Source organism: Gallus gallus, chromosome 2 (genome assembly GCF_016699485.2).
Source record: "Gallus gallus isolate bGalGal1 chromosome 2, bGalGal1.mat.broiler.GRCg7b, whole genome shotgun sequence".
NCBI lineage: Eukaryota > Metazoa > Chordata > Aves > Galliformes > Phasianidae > Gallus > Gallus gallus.
In genome coordinates, this window is record NC_052533.1 from 38,184,665 (window position 1) to 38,205,380 (window position 20,716).

The 20,716-nt window shown below is 38.2% G+C and overlaps 1 long non-coding RNA gene across 1 annotated transcript in view; it reads right to left on the reverse strand.

Annotated features, from left to right (window-relative positions):
• The window catches only part of LOC121109995, a 65,355-nt gene extending 54,586 nt beyond the window's left edge, over positions 1 to 10,769 (reverse strand). The window contains exons 1-2 of the long non-coding RNA XR_005857791.1: positions 3,634 to 10,769; positions 2,694 to 2,800 (exon numbers count right to left, since the gene is read on the reverse strand). This is a non-coding gene — a long non-coding RNA (uncharacterized LOC121109995). The remainder of the gene's footprint in view (positions 1 to 2,693; positions 2,801 to 3,633) is intronic.
• Between the last annotated feature and the right edge of the window lie 9,947 nt (positions 10,770 to 20,716).

Here is a 20,716-nt window from a genome sequence, read left to right on the forward strand (position 1 = left end):
CACATTCCCCTTGATGGGAATGGAGAAGATTATGTACATCCCCAGGGAAGGATGTACTCATATGAATCCACAGACAACATTCAAAGAACAGGCCACTGAGAACTTGCCTAATTCAAGACGCAATAGAGCATGCATTGCCAGTGAACCACATCCCATATATAACAACGCTAAAAACAGAGAGGCAGACTCATTTCTGAGTAGGCCTCCAATAACCACCTTAAAGCTAGAGAGCTGTAAACTGGGGGAAAATGCCTGACAAATGCTAATTTCTTCTTCCTGAGTTGGCCCTAGCTAACCAAGTCTTAAGGAGAATGACTGTGTAGCTTTCTTTGGGGGTTTACTCAAAACCTCATCATATTTTGAACACCACCCAAACTGATAAGATAGGATTTTGAGGCCTCTGACTGCCTAGGCTTACCAGAAAGAAAACAAGCTTCTAGAAAAGGAGCTGGTCAAAGATTAAAGCTTTAACATTTCACAGAGGCAAAGAGTTCCCGACTCCAATCTTACTGAATTAGGGGCTTTTGCTTTTATTATGAACGTTTCACATAACAATCACCTTATCTTCCCTTTGTATGACAGCCTGGTTGCACAGATAGTTCACAGGGCATGCTTGGAGAAAGAATAGGATAAAATGCTTTAGAAGGAAGTCCTGCTTATTGAACATCTAGAAGGAAAAAAATCTCTAACTTTTATTTTAAAAGTATCTCGCAAAAAATGCCCATCTACTATGGGACAAAAAATAAATTTTCAAGACTGAAACACAGTGAATTTTTAGACACAGAATTCAAATTCTGAGATACTTGAGTGAATATTTCCTGCTAGTCACTTTTCTCTGGGGCAAACCGTATTGAAAACAAGCTACAGTACTTTCAATTTAAACTGAGTGCTAAACAATTATATTCCAGGCTGACTGTGCTGACTATATACCTCAGGTGTTGGGAGAAAAAAAATAAAAGGCATGGAGAATCGATAAGATTTTGTACTAATTACGAATCTGTAACAGCTTGGAGTGGACTGTGCTCTTCCACTGATTGCTTCAGTGTAATGGTAATGCCAAGGAAATGACAAAGATCTGAGCCCTTGCAAGATAATAATAATGAAGACTCCTGTTTAGCAAAAAAAAAAAAAAAAAGAAAAAGGATTAAGACCACAAGATTTTAGCAGTACAAGCAACATGGCAAATTAGAAAGGTTCTATTAAAAAAAAGATCCTAAAATTAGAAACAAATATTACTGTTGGATTAAAGCCCTTGCATAGACTTTGGAGCTTTGTGATTCAGTCACTAAAGTCTTGCTGCCTCTCTCCTATTTATCTTGTAGCACCATTCTGGAGTACTGCGTCCAGATATGGAATCCTTGGTACAGGAGAGACATGGACCTGTTGAGGGTTATCTAGTGGACGGCCCCAAAAATAATCCACAGAATGTAACTCTTCCCCTATGAGGACAGGCTGAGAGAGCTGGAGCTGTTCAGCCTGGAGAAGAGAAGGATCAGATGAGACCTGAGAGTGGCCTTTCAATACCTAAAGGGGGGTGTACGTAAGGCAGACTTTTTAGCAGGATCTGTTGTGGCAAGACAAAAGGAAATGGTTTCAAACTAAAAGAGGGAAGATTTAGATTGAACATAAGGAAGGAGTTCTCTACAACGTGAGGTACTGGCACAGGTTGCCCAGAGAGGTGGTGGATGCCCTGTGCCTGGAGACATTCCAGTGAGGCTGGATGGAGCTCTGAGCAAACTGATCTAGCTGTAGGTGTCCCTGTTCACTGCTAGATGACCTTTAAGTGTCCTTTCCAATTCAAACAATTCTATGATTCTATGATTTCCTTGGCAAAAAAACAGCCTAGAGCTGCAGCTATGTGCTGGTCATGCTTTCCATTTTCAAGGAGACAACCAGCCTTCGCCACGTCTGCTGTTCCACCCTTTGCTGCCTACCTGTGAGGGCTGAAAACCTCCCCATGTCAGAAGCTCTCCCAAGATCCCTTCCCAAACCAGACAGGGGAGCTGTGGATGTGGGCAGGGCTGCACATCAGCAATTTCCCCTAGATGAATAAGTCGTTACCAGCTCTGCGGGGTATGGTAATCTCATGAGTTGAACTCCCATGTTGAGGTACATATCTTTCCCTGTGGTAAAGTAGCAAGCTCTTTCCTATACAGCAGGTGAACACGTAGCATGCCTCTCAGAGAATTACACCTAAAAACTTGTGAATTGTCTGGGAAAACAGGTGTACACAAATAGGCACCTGTTACATATGCCTTCTGTGCTCTAGTTGTACAAATGACACTGATGCATTTTACAGCACAGTTTTTAATCTTTATCTCAGATCCCCAGCCTCCCATAAAGAAGGGGTTCCTTGTCATTAGATAGTACTCCAGCTGTCTTCATGCAGCAGCTCTGCAAATTTATTCTGTTTTATGCATGTTGCATCGGAATAATTACACACTTAGGCTAGTAGGGGATCTTGCATGTAAAGCATCATAGAGAAACTCATAGATCCTTCTAGCACCCTCTAACTATGGTCTGTTGGTCCATGAGGTATTTATTTACATTCCATAGACAATTTGTTTCATGTATAGGCTATACGGGATCTTTACTCCTCTCAGGCTTCAGTTTATGTTGTTGTCCTTATTGTTACTCTTCCCTCCTTTTTTTTGCAAAATAAAGCTATTGCATATCTCTATTTTGTGTCTTACCCTTAAGAAGTGCAGCAGTATATTCAGCTCATCAGTTACTGTCCTTCAACCTGTCCTTTGAGTATCTTGCAACTGGCAAAACAAAATCTTCGGAGAACATGCCCACTCTGGAAGACATTGAAAGATGGAGAATCCATCACTTCTCCTGATAGCTTGTTTCAATCACTCCTACCAGAACAATGTGTGTCTTGATTTTAGTTTGAATTTCCTGCTCTTAAGCTTCATGGTTCTTTCCCTGCCCTTGCTTGTTTGATTAGATAGATGACTCACTCTCAGGATTTTCTGCCCTGGGTGTGAGTACACTATAACTAAGGAGCTTCTTTATCATGGATTCCTCATCTAGCAACAAGCAGATGCTCAACCTTTATACAGTGCTACAAGGGATGCTGCTCCTTGGAGAGAAAGTTAGACCATCCTTAAGCATTTTTACGTGTACAATTGAGCATGTTTGTAGCAAACAAAATCAGTAGGTTGTTCCTTAGTTAACTATCCCTCTGACTGTTTGTTGGAGCTTCACTGACCTCTCATTGTGTGCTGCTACCTGGAACAATATGTTGGTACTGCATTTCTCTATGAGTTTAAATTGAAACATGTCTATACTTGATAATGTAAATGTATTCTTAATTCCAGACACTATCAAACATGCCCAAACCACTGCTAACCACACTGGTGCACAACCCTTTTTTATAAAATCTTAAATAGATGGTTACATCCCACAGTACTTACATTGATTGACACGTTCATTTTGTGATGGTTCACTCGAAAATCATTTTCTATAAATCATAATTTTTCACATTAGTCATGTAAGTATTTCAGCAGAGGTTAATGAGAATAATCAGGCTTTCCCTGGAACCACATCCACGATCCTTTTAGAATTCCCTTTAAGACTTGTAATTCAAAGATCCCTTTAAGATACAGCTTCTGAGCAATTCTCTCCTACCTGTCAAAGCCCAATGGTGTAGCAGTACGCAAGGCTAGGCCAGTGCTGGCAATGCTGGTTGCTTACTCCATCACTAGAAACCCAAGGAAAGTGGTCTATGTCTGCTAAAACTTCTCTCTAAAATCAACCCTCAGCCTGAGCTGCAGGCAGGTCTGGCTCCAGAGACTGTCCTTCCTCCAGGGAATTATTTTGGAGATTTATTTTAGCCACATTCATTTCATCGATCCTTTTTGTGGAGCAAATCACTACCCACAGTTGTCTCTGGAAGATGGAGAGGGCAGAGAACTAAATGCAAGAATGTGGGAATCAGAGGGAGTGCCTTTAAAGAAAATCATAAAACTGTTATTTTAAAACACACACAATTGTCTACATGAAGTGCTTGAATTTATCAGGTCTACCATGATTCCTTTTTAACATCAGAAAGGCTTAAATGCAAAAACACTACAAGTGTTTTTCTAACCAGACAAGAGGTTTCATTCCTGATTGTAATGCTGAAAGCAAAAGTATATAAACACAGGCATTACAAAGTCATCCTGAGTAGCATTTAGCATTGGATCCCTTCTTACCTGCTACCTAGGCTCTGTCAGTGATATTACACTGACTTCCTGAATTGCGAGCTCTTAGATTTAAATGCTAGTTTAGAGACATATAAAGTTAGCTCTAGTCTTAGAGACAATAGTCTGAAAAATAAAGGGCAAAAAAGAACTTTTACAAAAAAAGTGGTTTTTTAATTGCATATCGTAGTTTTCTTCAACTGCGTGCGTCTGTCAATTCTAACCTCAACAACTCCATTGTCATAAAATTAAAATTGTAATTTGAAATTCTGCTTTCAATTTTGATCCTCTTCTTTTTAAATCAATTCATTGAAATCTGTATGTATGCAACTGAGAGTAGCTTTTATTTGAAGCACCACCTTAAGAGAATCAACATTCAGTACTTCCCTCTAAAGCGCCCAAGTTTGTTCACAAAAGGAAAATGTTTTTTTCAAGACCTGTATTTGATGTTTAATTGCAAAAATAAATAAATAGATAGATAAATAAAATTAACTAATATGAGAGAGCTATGACTGGAAGGAAAAATCTTAGTCTACTCCAAAATACAGGTTTGCATACAAAGAATGGAGTTGCCCAAACATTGTTCTGTATGCAGTAGGCATCCAAATTTTTGTTAAGCTCTGGTCCTTCAGAAATTCTTTGTATTTTCTGAACACTATTTTCAGGAAAAAGTCACTGAATTTCATCAACATAAGCATTGCAAGCTTTCATTATTCTAATTTTAATACATTGTAGAAGTTGTTATTGTGAAAGGAGAGTAAGAGAATTAAGTATTCATTTATTGAAAATGTCTTTTCATTATCCCTATCTTAAGCAAATAAGTAACTGCAGTATAAAATACTGAAAAGCTTCAAATATAAGATAAACATTTTCAGACTCAGTCATTTGCAGGGTTTAGAGATAACCACCTTGCCAAGATGTTCCTCAACATTTTCATGTGTTTAAGGTTGACAAAATGAAAACTGTCTTGTAATTCAAAAAAGCATTCAAGAAAAGTAGAAAAAGAATTTAAATTTAAATTTTCTTTGCACACATTCAACACTCAACATGAGTCAAAAGCTTCTGCCCTTTCTGTATTATGCAGTGTGTGGACAAGAAGATTAATTGGATTTCTCATATTAAATTAATATGTAGATATGGACTGGTGGGAGATGTGGAGGTCAGGAGCTCTCTTGAACAGAGTGACTACAAAATGGTGGAGTTCTCAATTCTTGGTGAAGTCAGGAGGGGGAGGCAGCAAAACTGCCCAGACTTCTGGAGGGCACACTTTGAACTGTTGAGGACGCTGGTACGAAGAGTCCCTTGGGATTCAGTCCTAACGGATAAGGGAATTTAGGAAGGCTGGTTTCTTCCAACACTCCCGATACAATTTCATGTTGTCTTCAAAGTAAGCAAGCAGGTAATAGACTAAAGAACTGCCTAACTGAAGTATTTTACTGTCTCTCTGTGTTGGGATATCAGTGACCTTCTTAATCTGGGGGGAGAAGGAAGCTTTTTCCACTTACCAGTAACAACTTAGCTCTGAGTAACTCTTGGAAAATGTTCACATTCTTGTCTTGAAGAAGTGACATGGCATTGCAGCACTGGGATCATTGTTGCTTCTAAAGAAGTCACTTCACCCCTTTATAAGCTCTTGTTTTCATTAGCAACAAAAAGTTGGTCTTTTAAACTATGCTACGCTTAGGCTTATTATGGCCTCCACTTTCATGGTATTGTACTTCTGACAGTATACCATGAGCAACTGAGGTTCTTCACATAAATTGCAATAAATCCTGTAACAATTATTGCTATCTTTACTGATCCTACAAAATTATTTTTCCATTCACTTGGGAAATTGCAAAGCTCTTTCTGTTTAGGGAGTATGTTGTGATTACTACTGCCATCATTGCTAAAATTACAATCACTGTAAAGAGGTAGCTCAGCCAATGAAATATGCTATGGTATTTAGGCTCAGACCTAATCTGCTCACTCTGTGCTGATCCAGACATTAGATACTGTATTCATACAGATATTATTTAGTTATAATAAAGATCTGTGATAAAATGTTCTCTATTTACTAGAAGTTTGAATACATAGAGTAATCCTAACAGTAATTCCTCAAGGTAGACTTAACTGTTCTGAAAATGGCAATACAGAGATGTAAAATGTTATGAAATAAAGTTTCATCAAAAACAAGTTTAATTCAGTAATTCAGAAGGCCTTGAGTCCTCCACCAAGCCTGAATTAGAATTTGCAATAAGCCCATGCTATCATTCCCACCTGGAAACTTCCAACTTCTGTCAGAAAACTGGTGTTTCAGAATCCTACTATGCACACAGAAGGCACTAAAATTTCACAATAAAACACACTAATGTCTCTTGTGTCAAGCATTTCATTTTTACAAAGCTATTGATGGATCTCACTGAAAGATGGCTTTCTTTTTTCCTTGCAAACTGACACTCATCTAGGTTATAAGGAGACAAAACAGCAAAAGTCATCACGCTGTGCCACAGTTATGAATTTATTTAAAGGCAGGCTTGGGAATACAGAAGAAGAAGGAATATATGTTTTATAAGATTTGTAGATAGTATTCATTTAAAGACCAGATTTTTACAAGTAGAATTCTACAGTGCCAACAAGGCTTTATTGCCAAGAAGTTCTGCAAAAGGTTTGATAGACTGACTTCAAGGCTTCAGGTTATCCTTGTAACAGAAGAATGAAACAGAAGGTAGTCTTTCTAATCTAATAGAAGAGCCTTGGCAACACCTCTTGACTCAGACTTTCTCCTGTCAAGATTCCCCTTTCCTTGGCTCCTTACTCCAATAGCAGGAATGCTTTGAGAATAGGGAACATTTTATCAAATACAGCTCCAGTACATAACATCCTGTCCCTACTCAATTGCTTTCTGGAACTGCACTCTTAGGTATCAAATGTAAAATACCTCCTTGCTCTCCCGGAGAATGTCCTGAATTCATAGTCTAGGCACATTGTTGAATTAACACATTCATTCTGCTTACAAAGGCCTTCCTGGAGGTCAGAACCATTCTAAGATAATTTCAAGATACAACATTTTCACAATGTTTCATGAAGTATGTATCATAAATTGCATTCACTGTATGCATACTTTATGAAGTACATAATACTTTGCTCCTTCTGAGACATGGTGCATTAGTAATGCAGATGACAGAGTGCTTTGTCAAAATCACTTTCCTGCTCTCTTTAATCTGTTCCAGAAACTCATGGCATTGTGATGACCAAAACTGACACTGTAAGATTCAGGAAAAAAAAAAAAAAAAAAAAATCACCTACTAAACACGACTTTCTTTGGGTCCTGAATAAATACGTCTTTCTGTTACTCTGTTTTCATTGCCTTCCTGTTGGGAGAGGATATTTTTTCTTCAATATGTAAGGAATTTATATTAGATATGTTTTCAGCACAAAACTGAGATCTGCTTCCCTACCCTCAGAGAATTTCCTCTGAGTAATTACCCAACTAGAAGCCACTGAGCTGTAATTACTCCAGATGAAACCAACTGTCATCACTCCTTGCAGTGCAAACACACGATCCAAAAAACATTCCCATTAGTCATATCTCCAGCATAACTTGCACATTTTTTTTGCTGAGAACAGGTATTGATTTGACATAGTGCTGAGATGATACGATGTATCACTGATTGTACATTTTGGTACTGTATTGGATTAAACTAATGCAGCCAGGTTTTCAATCTAATTATCTCTGCTCAGCTGATGGAGAGAGCTGTACCGTGTGCAATTGCCTCGGCAATTGTCAATACTGCTTTATGATAATCCACTTAAACTGAAAGAATCTTAGTGAAACAGGAACAGGCCAAGCTTCTTCCAGAACTTTTCTAATGTTCCATGTACTTTTAAAGGAACATTAAGTTATTCTGAATTGCTGAAGGAACATTTGAATACTACAGAAATCATCCTGCAAATATCCCAGAAGAAAACAGTCCATGTTTCCATAATCTATAGAACAGCACTTGTATCACACTGCCTGTCTAAGCTGTCCCATGGATGCACTCCAGCATGACTTAGGTCTTGGCAACATATGACACAAAATACTTAAATTCTTCAGTTATGGATCTAGGTTGAAGACTTCCTCCTCTGTAGGAACAGATAATGCATCTCTCTATACTCTACAAACAACGCATATTTGATAAGAAATATAGTCACGGATAGTCACGCAATGTTCACCAGGAGAACAACTGGGTGGGAAATGGTTCTTGGTAGCTTATTTGTAAATGAGCTGTCTGTGAAGAACTGCACAGTTTACAAAACTGAATGCCTAGATAGATCACAGTGGCTTTCAGTACAGAAAAATGTAAATTGATAAGCACTAAAGTAGTCCTAATGTCACGTCTTTAATGATGGGCTCTAAGCTCAGTGTTAATGCTCAGAAGTGAAATTATTCAATGAACCCATCAGCTTATTGTTCAGTAGCAGTCAAAAAGAACAACAAAAAGCATAAATAAAATGTTAGGAATTAGTAGGAAAATGGAAAGCAGAATAGACAAGATAATTATACCACTATCTGAATCCACAGTTTGCCCACATCTCAAAAGCTATGCAGTTTTAATCCTCTATCTGAGAGAAGTTAAATTAGAAATAGCAAATATTCCAAGAAAAGCAAGGAGGATAAATTGAAATGGGAAACATCCGTACAAAGAGCAAATGAGCAGGCTGTGACTTCTCAGTTTGAAAAAATAATATTTTTTGTGTTATAATGATCCTTAAAAATCATGATTGGCATTGAGATGGTGAAGAGGAATTAACTATGAGCTGCGTTTCCTGCTACAAGAACTGTGGGTCTTCAAATGAAGCTTGTGAGAGCTGGATACAGAACAAAATAGCAGAGGAAATTATTCTTCCTACATCAGGTAGTCAACTTGTTGAGCAATTTGCGAAAGGGTACTATGAGATTATAGAGCATTTGTATGCTCTTTCATTCAGCAAACATCTGAGTGATTATGTGATTTTTGGTCAGGACAGTTGTATGAATCTGCATGTCCAGTCCTGCTTTTCATTGATTATGGACTCGCAAGGTTAGTTAAGACCTGGAAGAGAAAAATTCAAAGCAATAGCAAAATGTATAATAGGAAATAATACTGCAGATAAATTCTTTACAGTCATTATTTTCTTTTCACTTAATGCCGTGTTTTCTGAATAGGTGAGTCACACCCAGCTCTCACAGTTGCCAAGATGATCACCAAGGGTGAAAATCCAGTGTCTGGAAACCAGTAAGCCACTGATGTAATGTTCCAGGTGTTTGTGAGTGGTAAAGTAAGAAGCTCAGGGTCCTGGGGAATTGGTACAACCCATAGCCACGCTTTGCACTGTAAATCAGGGAATAAACTATTTTACTTCTTAGCATAAATGTCCAAAACCTCTAGGTCAGATTCTTAGTGGATATAAATTCAAATCAATTTATGTTAGATATTTAAAGTTTCAAAATCAGGTTAAAAGAAATCTGATTACAAAAGGAAAAACAATCACAAAACAAGGATAAAAGAGACAATTCCCCCTCTGTCTCTCCTGACAACCACATATGCCTGCTCCAGCTTCAGCCAGAATGTTCCAATCCAATGATGCAGTTGTTGTTTAGATAGTTACCCATTTTACTGTCTTGTATTCATCTTGTATCTATTATCCATAATAATAATAATAATAACAATAGTAATAAACCCATTTCTATTCCATAATCAAGAACTGGGATATGGTCTAAACACTCTTGAGGTTAGTGCAGACTTACGTTGACTAAAGTTGACATTGGAACAGGCTGAGAATTTAAATGTGTATTCTGCTAACAAACTAAGTAAAGGTCTATTCTATGTTGAACTGAAGTTGGACATAGATAAGTCTAATAGTATTGACATCAGTGAAGCTATACAGGTCTGCAAGCAGATTGGTCTTCATTCTGTTTGTTGCTCTTCAGTTGACTTCAGTAATTCACTGCATGAGGTAACACATCAAGATGACACTTGATAATGATTTCAGTATCAGCGGAGGCATGAAGCAGAAGATTAAATAGAAATAAAACTTTCCAAGTTTCCAATAATAATACTCTACGAATGGGAAAGGTGGCTTTGCACTATTTATGCTGTGTGCAGGGTTTCAAAAATCGAAGTCAATCACTTTTTCAAGACAGCATGAAATCAAACTATATCTAAAAATGGTGTATTTATTAGGATTTCAAGAGAAAGTATTCTTGCTGTTATATCTCTGGAATGAAATAGACTGTGCAAGAAAGACATAAAAATACTCTTGCCTCCAGAGTTTCATTGGCATAATCTGTCTGGAACACCTACAGAATATGATACTGAATTGTAGGAATGTGGAATTGGTCATTTTTAGCAGGAAATATCTGGTTCATCTTGAAGTATGTCATTGTCATATACATGCCCGTGTATATGACAGAAAATAAATTATCCTGTTGTTCTTTTGTTCTTTTGAGATGTTTCTCCTTGCATATAAAATTACTAATTGCAGTCTTCATCATAGCTTAGAGTCATACTCTACTGTGGTATCTGTTCAGTGAGGAAGACAAGGAGAAGTAAAACAGAAAGCCAAGAAAGAGAGAAAGAAAGCCAAGAAAGAAAGCCAAGAAAGAAAGAAAGAAAGAAAGAAAGAAAGAAAGAAAGAAAGAAAGAAAGAAAGAAAGAAAGAAAGAAAGAAAGAAAGAGGGAAGGAAATTTCCTAAGTATTCCTGCCATTTGAGTAATTTCTTGAATAGAAGAAACTACAACCTGCTGCCAAATTTCTATTCCTGTTTTTTCCATTGCGACAGAGCAAGTCTCATAAACTCACAGTATTTGCCAATAAATTATGCCAAGTTGTTCTTAGCTTCTGGCAAGGTATTCCTCTTGACCAGATCCATCTATGAGAGATTACACAACACTCACGACACAACTATTACCATAACAGGTAAAGCATCCTCCATTTGAAGAGACATGAGACTGAGGTTGGTTCAATTCAGGAAGAGGTGAGAGGAAATCAAGAAGTGAGAGTGCAGAGAGTGGGGTGGGAACTCAGGATATTTTGAAGCATGAGGGAGAGCTGATGGAGGCCCAGGGCCTGAAGAATGGTCGGGCTGTATGGAAGGGAATGGAGAGTCATCAAAGATCATCAGGGCAGCACTAACAGACACGCTGTCAGAAAGAAATCAGCACCACAGGAGAACAGGCCCTACATTACTCTTCAGGGCAGACAAATTCATTCACAGTCTTGCACACATAGTGCTATACATATCCAGCCAATCACGGATAGACTCACCATCGTGTCACAGCTCTGCTATGAGTTTCAGTTCTCACGAGCTGTGTCTAAAAATAATATACAATAAAATTTTTAGTCATGTCATAGATTTTCTTCAAATGCCAGAAAGCAAACTCAATTTTGGTGCTTTTGTTGATGTTCATGGTTTTATTTTATTTATTTATTTATTTATTTCCTGTATCTCTTAAAGAAAATCTACTAATATTGTTCTTTGCAAAGATTACAGTAACAAATTGTTCTGGTGGGGAAAGAAGACAACCTACAAGCAAACCATTTGTAATTGACCAGCTCTTGCCCAGGTCCTTCACTCCTTATCACATAGTGAGAAACTTGAATGGATTTCTTGTTATTAAAAGGACAACACACAGTACTCACAAGATCCCTTCCAATCCCATGTTCCTATGCAAAACAGAAGCAGAAGCACAATGTAGGAGACAGTGAAAAGCCCACGTACATTCTAGTGGTCAACAAAATTTTCAATAACCCAGATAAGAGTAGAACTAGAGATCAATTTATAGGAAGGTCTTCAAATCTGACCTCCTGCTAAATGGTTCAGGTTGCTTAGATACTTGCCTAGTTGAGTCTTTCATGCATCCAAAGACATTTCTGCATCTGCAGAAACAGTTTCTTATCACTATTGAAAATATTCATGTACAATATGTTCATTTCCTCCACCTCCTACAGGAACTTCTGGGAATGTCACTGGAACTGCCCTGGGTTCCTTCAGTAGGAGAGTTAATCAAGACATTGAAGAATACAAGTAATGCCCATCAGTTGATCCAGCCACAACACAAAAGTGTCTGAAATTCCTACCTGGATGGCTCCAGCAATCAGTCAGTTGCTTTGTTGTGAAGCAGGAAGGAGATAAGCCTACTCAGCGGTCTCAAGTGAGTCCATCACCTTCATCTATGCAGAGATCACCTGGGATGTTCTGGGATCACCCAGGAGGACAAAATGTCATGGGTATGTGCAGACACAGCACTGTAAATTTTCACACCTACGTCACAAATATTAATTTCATCATTTTAATCACCATCATAGTTTAAACTAAAGTTTGCCACTAGTGCTTCATTCACGGGTTTAACCAGGCCTATCACTTTCAGAGATCATCACTGCACTGAATATAATATTAGCGCACTGATCATTATGGGGTATGAAGAATTTTTCTCACTTCAGCACTTCCATGCATTCAGCCATGTGATGTTGTCACACTTATGAAGCATGATTCTATTTATATGTTCAAGTACCTGTCATAGCAGCCTCAGCATCAAATAGCTGCTGTATTGGTGTGAGCAGATTGCTACTAATGGGAAATGTTACAGAGCTCTTGTGAATAGAAATGGCCAAATCTCATGCTAAGTGCTATTGTTACTTACTGTAGGAGTAAATTGAAAAAAATTTCTCATGTCTAAAAAACTGCCCCTACAGAAATGTGTGTATTTAGTACAAGGTGATGCCGCCATGGAATTGCCTTGCTACATGTTCTCCAGCCACTCATTTTAGAGCAAGCTTTAGGAATTGATGTCCATCTCAGACAAACAGGTACATCGTAGTTTTAGCCCTAGGAGTTTGATCTAATCAAACAATTCCGACAAGGCACCAGAATCACCTTTTGGTTTACCCCCAAGACACATGGTATCTACTATATTAATAAGAGAAATGAAATACAAGACTGCTAAACTATGTGAATTAATCTAGAAAACAAGCATCCTATATTTCATTTACACATGTAAACCTTGCATAGTAATAGGGTAATTGTTGGTACCTCAAAAATCCCTTCATCTTTTCCACTAGCTTTTTCTTATTGAGCATAATACTTTGAAGTTAGGCATTCCTCCTGCATGCTTCAAATCAGGGACAATTTTATAGATTTCACAGTGGTTTTTCTTTTGTTTATTGCTTTCTTTAACATGGTGACTTTTCAAAAGAATATAGTTTCATTTCTGCCAGTGATATTTTATTGAGAAATACTGCCTGCTGCAATCTTATAATTGGCCTTTTTCAACAGAACAGTGTTCACAATACTTATTCTTTTTAATGGGAAAGGTTTGCCATTTTAGCGTAAGAGGTGTAGTCAGATTTGACCTTGGCTCAGAAGGTCAAAGTTGTGCTGTCTCATGGATAGTCTAGAATTGCAATAAAAATAAAATGGTCTCTTTATAGCCAAAGGTGCTAACAACATTAAGACCAGACCTCAGAAGTTACAGTTTCATCTGCTGTAGAAATTCCAGCACTGCCCTTGACAGAGGGAAAGGTTTCCCCAGTTGCTCAGGCAGGACAGCCCCACGAGAAGAGATTTGAACATGACAGACTCCAATAGTCTTTCTGCATAGGCTCCTCTTACCGTGCAGGCAAGCTGGCAGGAAATGAGGCAAGAGTACAGTCCTTCCAGAATCTCATCACTATTTTACTGCTGCAGTCATGCTTCCAGGGAACATTTCAATTTTGGTTATTAAATAGAGAAACATTCAAAAGGACTTATAAAAACATCTTTAAGCCTTGATGTCTATTCTAACTAAATCCTTGCCAAAGCAATTCCTGTGGAAAAGCAACACTAATAATTTAGACTAGTATGCCATGACTCCAGAGGATAAGCGTATACAGAAAACAGATGGACTTTTCACACCAAAAGAAGACACATACGTGCTCCAAATCGCCCCTCTGCTGTTACAGATCTTGCCATTGATTCTTCACCTTTGTCTACAGCAAGAGAAGTTACATTGTCCAGAACTGACTATGTCATGTGCCATACTGCCAAACCTAACCTGCTAGTGAAGGCGCCTGGAACTATTTTTGGTATGTGCACAAAATAACCCATGACAGCTTGTGGAGCCTGGATATGCTGTATATGTCTTCAGCACTTCTAGTTCAGTTGAAAGGTGTAAAATCAGCAGCCAGAGATCTGGTAGAAGAAAAGTACCCAATTAATCAAAGTTACAAGATGACAGGTTAAACATTTTTGAGTTTTAGATAGCCATCAACCCATATCCAAAATTTTATTTGGAGTTCACCATTGAGAATGGATCACTAGTTGGATGGACTGTGGGAGCCTAGGCACCAAAGATATATGCCAACTAGGGGTCGATATTGTTAACATTTATTTGCCAACAGGTCAGTGCTCAAGGATTTTGCTTACCATTGGAGAAGTAATTAGATACAGATAGGTCCTCATTCATCAGGATGGGATGGAGACTTTGGGGCAAATGAAGATTTTAGAAAATGTTATTCATAAATGAGGCCACAAGTACTCTTAACACCAAGGTGCACAAGTATATTTGGGCTGATTGCCATGCTGACCAGAGTAGTACAGATGCCTCTCAGAGACTGTGATTGGTTTTTTTTTGTTCTGTGATTGTACTTTCTGACAAAATAACTTTGAAGAGAATATAACAAATATCTGGATCCATTAAATGAGGTGTAAGGGTGGAAGGGTGTTTTTCTGTTCCAAATCATTAGGTAGCTCCCACCCATAAAAGCTGTCATGACTTAAGCACATTCTAGCACCCTTGGATGAGACAGCAGCATCTTACAGTGATAAAGATAAAATATAAATGGGTACTGAAGGGAAAGAGATCATTCTGTACCCATTAATGCCAGGAGATCATCTACCAATGATGTAACACAGCTTTATTCTGGCTGGAGTCCAAGCTTTGCTCCAGTTAGCGTATTAGCATCAATTACGTGAGCCTGTAGCTAACCTCTAGGTAGTTTCTCTGTAATTTACCTCAGGAAAAAGAAGTGTGATTTTGTCTGTCTTGTGCCTGATGTAGCTTGATTCAGAGCTTCTCACAGAATATCCCTTATCTGTTTGACACATTGCCTACTTCTAAAAGGCTTGGAGTCAAGACCCTCCTTCACATCTCAGGAAATACTTGACGGGTTCTCTTGTGTGCACAGATGAGTGCTACTTGCTTGCAGGTGTCAAAAATGTCCTGACAAGGTCTCACAGTGTTACAAGATGCACAGCATAGAAGGGTCCAACCACAGCCATTCAGTTCAGGAAAAGGCAGGACCCACACCAGGCAAACACTGCAAAGCTGGGAGAAAGGTTTCATGATGAAGCGCAGGCTTGTTACTTAGACTTGAATCATCTTCTGTTTTACTGTCAACTTTGTCGGTCTGAGCTGCATAGATCTGTTTTTTCTCTGTGTTTTCATGTGGGGGGTGGTACAATAAGAATAAACACAGATATTTGTGAGGCATTTAGACACTGCAGTGAAAGAGGCCATAGAAATAACTGGCCAGAACTGTCAGTTCTTTGCTTTATGCCAATATATTAACCTTCTTTCAGCAGGGTAGAGACCTAAAGGGCATACTTTCTTTTCAAACAAATTCCTTCTCTCCCCTCAGAATACTCGAGATGTAGTTGAAGCAAGTGAGGAACAAAAGGCTCAAGACTGCAAGGAAACAGAGCACAGCTTAAGCTAAAACGGAAATGGTTATGAAAGATAACAGGAAAACCTTGTAGCCCTCCTATACCTTCAGTTTAGCAGAGCAAACCATGACCAACCCATGTGTTGGCCCTGAAATAGAGAGTTTAGTAGGACAGTGACAGCTCTAGGATTTTCAATCTTACATCCAGCAAGAATAGTACATTAGTTCATAAAAATGTGGGACAAAAGGAAGAACAGATATTGCTTATTTTCTTTAAAGTAAGGTGTAGGGTGAAACATATATCACCACAACAATTCTCTCACAGATGACATCAGAAAAAATGAAGAGGTATCCCAGCTATGCAATATTCATGGGAGTTAACTCTCTGTGGATAACCCATATTATTCTTTTTTTCACAGAGCTATGATCTAATACTTAACTTTTCCAGCAAACTGCATTTTTACTATGATTTTTTTTTAATTATCTGGCATAAGATCAAAATTGTTTTGTAGCTTTAGGATGACAAACTAAACTGCTGCAAGGTAATACTGAAAAATTGAGAGAAAAAAAGGAGACTTCAGTGATGCACAGTCCTTATGTGTTGTTTTGTTACAAGACATATATCATCATCTTGCTACACATTTTTTTATGCATAAGATATATGGGATGCTCAGCTTGGCACTCTACAGCATGCCATCACCCTCAAACAAATGACAGAAAATTGGCAGCAGGCTGTGGATTTGCTTTCTGAAACTGAATGGAAAATACACTTCCATACAGACCTCCTGCCCTTTTTTACCTCTCCACACACTCCTGCCATATACCTTCAGGTACCAAAAGCAGCTCTCAAGCTGAAGAAAGTCTTAGACCTTTATAAGTTCAGTTTAGTTTGTCAGTGTACTATAAAAACTAGCCTCCTCTAAGGTGTCACCTGGGAGCCACACAACCTTCAGTCCCCTCCCTGTCAACACTCCACTGAATATTTTATTTTTTATAGAGGGGAAAGATGAATGAGAAAGTACTTCATAAGGGATTTCAAGAAGAATAAGGATGAGTGGGATGTGATAACTCCATCTCTGTTTTCTTTACAATTTTATATAAAAACTAAGTAGTCCATTGCACATACTGCTCTAAATGTATACTACTCTATGCCCCAAGCAGTTCACCCCATAGAAAATGAAGAATTGCAGTTGACAGTGTTCTCAACGGATCAACTCCATATCACAACTAATATTTTCAGCATAATGCTAGTCACACACCCTATATTATACTGAAACATTCCATAGGCTATTAACAACAAATTTGCAAAAGTATCTGTGAAAGCCTTGAATTATGCACCTTTCTTGTTTTAAATATTAGAGGTTGACTACTGTGTTTCCAGTGTTGTACCCTCCTGTCCTTTCATCTCCATGGTTAACCTTGTCAGCATGCAAGCTGGAGGCATCTGGATGACCATCTGATCCAGGGCATAGCTTGGATCCCACTAAAATCAAGGACACTGGGCATGTAGTCCCTTTGCACCCAGGAGCTGCAAGGAGTCCCACAGAACTAGGTGTTTCATGCCACTCTTAAAGACCCTAGGCTGGACTGCTTTCCCTGTGGATCAAGCATATAAATATACAGCATGACAACAGATTTAAGCACTGATACTGATAGCATATGCTATCTTGTAACATTTGCTGGACTGTATATGTACAACCTCAGAGAGTGGCTCTAGACACAATCCAAGCCAAACAAGCTATCTTATCCACATCATTTACCTGCCAAAGAGCTCTGATCCGAAGGAGTTTGGTGATATTTGTCAGGAGAGAACTTAGTTGTCTCTTCTGCTCTTCTGAGGTCTGTGGTACTGTGGATATCTACCTCCGTGTCTTCAATTTCAAGACAGAGGTGATAATACAACTTCATTTCCATGCGACCTTTTTCTGCTGCAAGGGCATGTGTGATTGTTAGGTTACCAAACACATGTAACTCAGACTAAATTTCATCTGCCCGAAATAAATCACAGAATCACAAAATGGCTGAAGCTAAAAAGAACCTCTGGAGTCCAACCCCCTGCTCAATCAGGGACACCCAGAGCCAGTTGCCCAGGGCTGTGTCCAGATGGCTTTGAAAGATCTCCAATGGGAATGACTTCACAAGCTCTCAGGACAACCTGTGACAGTGCTTGGCCAACATCAGTGTAAAATTTCGTTTTGTTCAGAAAGAAACTCCTGTTTGGTTTATGCCCTTTGCCTCTTGTCCTGTCACTGGGAGCCACTGGAAAGAGCCTGTCACCACTTCTTTACTCCCCCACACCTCCATCATGTATTTATGCACGGGGCGGATAAGATTCTGCCCCGAAACATCTCTTCTCCTTTTCCATGTTCTTTGTCTCAGGATCCCCTAACACATTCAACATCAAAGCCATATTTTCCCTAGTCTTCTTTTTGCCAGCTGTGTATTTATAGATGCTCTTCCTGTTGTCTTTGACATCCTTCACTAGATTCAATTCCAGTACCTGGAATGTACAGGTGATCCAATCCTAGAGTTGTCAAAATCAGAGAGACTGCATAGAACCATGTTGAGGGGTACAGCATGATCAAAAGCTTTGCTGATTCTCCTTGAAGCATGTTTTAGAAACATAAATAAATATATGCTTCGCACACATTGGACTTCAACTTGAATAAAATCTCCTTAAATAAAGTGAAGCGTTTTGGAAATAAGTTCTAATAGGAGAAATGCCATGTCAAACATAAACCAAATTCAGCGATGTCTTCCTAGGTTTTATCCTATCTCAGTGACCAGATTTAGATGCAAGCATTTATGTGTCTGCACTGTTATCTCTCACAAGATGTTCTTGGCAGGAAGGCATGTAATTTCCAGCAGTGCTAACTGGGAAAGGAAGTACCACAAAGCCTGAAAACCCTGAGAAAAATCTAACCCTAGAAGCAAAGAACTGCTCAAAAAATCAATTAGCACAGCTTATAAAACTCATCAACATGTGCAAGAAGAAGCTTGAGGAAGGAGAGATGTGAGGATGGCATTTTAAGATAAGTGCAGAGGTGCCAGTTTTATCCCAGCCAGGTACTCTATGATTATAGAATAACACTTCAGCAGGGCGCTTAAGTATAAGATTTTCTATAGTCTTACAAGAAGTAGCTTCAGATGAGTTTCAACAAAATAAATATGCACCATTGACTTTTATTTAGCTTTACTTAATAGACTCCTGCAATATGCTTTTTAAAACGTACTTCTATTTGATGACTGTTACTTTCTCATGCTCTCCTCCTTAATCTCTTTCCTCCTAGATCTTTAATTGTGTAGAATAACCACTGTGATGTATTTAACTTTCATATAATTTCCCTGTTTGGCAATAATACCCCCAGTTAACTACAATTCTCATTAACCAATTTACTCATTTATAATCAAGGTCAGTGGCTTTAACAGTTCTAATAGCGTGCCTTGCTAATAACGTTTTAATGAGGATTATCCTTATACAGCTCTCACAATGTTCTCTTTTTCCCTAAAATGAGAAAAGGCTTATTAATGCAAAATAACCTTCTACCTCCTTGCTGAGTTTTTTGTTGGAATGAAAAGAAAATATTGAAAAGTACTGTAGATTTTTAACCTCCATGGGCTACCATTTAGAATACCATTGACTTATAGTAGGTGGAGTACATGATGCACTTGTCTATAAATCAGTTCTGGCTTCAGTGCTTTTTCTTACTCATTATGGTTAGAAACCAAGAATCTTCTTCATATTTTCGGTTGTGTTAGAATATAGGCATGCTCATCAGTTTCACTGAATGTAGCAAAGAAAATATTGTTAATTGACTTAGGAAAAGATCAAAACAAAAAATGAAAATCAAAATGAAAAGATTTAGTCGAGTCTCCATCAGTTTAAAATGAAAGCTCAAATCTAGGAGACTCTTCATCTATAGAACTATCTAAAGAAACACAATGAAAGTACAAAGATTGAACATATGTTCTCCTAGCAGTAAACCTGAAAATTTAGCATGTAGATTAGGCAGCTAATCAGCCAGGTTAATTAATGATCAACAAAAAGAACTTTGCACAGTTATATTAAAAACAGAAGCTTATGCATATTCAGGCTCAATAAAGAAGTAGCAAAAAAATAGCTTGCATTTAAGATAAAAGGGAACAGATGTATAAATCAATGTATGGTCAGACAGCCTATGGGAATTTAGAGCTTGGGGGAAGAAGCACTTGGTAAAATATATCTCTATAATGCATCTGAACTTAGAGAGAACTGAATGCATCTCTTATTTTGCAGCTTTACCAGAACAGAGAGCACCCACAGAATGTTCTGACAGACTCTGGGGAATAGATACGTGCTCACTATTACTTGTGCAAGGTACATTTTGTCATGTTGCATTCTGTAAAAATGGAGACGCACTGAATTTTGATGATGACTATATTTTGAAACCAAATTACAAGCTCTCTAAGCCCTCCATTTTCAAGTATGTTTTTCAGATGTTCCTGTATATCTTGCCTTTGGTAATCAATTAGGATTTTAAAGCATACTTAGGTGATAAAAATAATTGGATTTTTTTTCATTTTAAGCACTGGAGAACTTGGCACTTGTTATGATAAGAACCACTGATGAGATGAGGGTAAATTTTTACTCAAAAGTCTAGTATTATTAACCAGCATCTGCAGATTTTAGGTTGCCATGATCAGTACACTTTCTTCTTATATTTTTTTAATGGGTAGAAATTAGGAAGGTAAAAAGAGCAGTGTCATGACAGTGATTGTCTTTCAAATAAACCATAGCAGCTACATCTAGGAAGTGGCCAAATGTATCCATTTAGGGATACAACATACTGAAAAAATGATAAATATCACTCTGTTTCTCAGTGTTTTGCTGACCAAAGATCAAA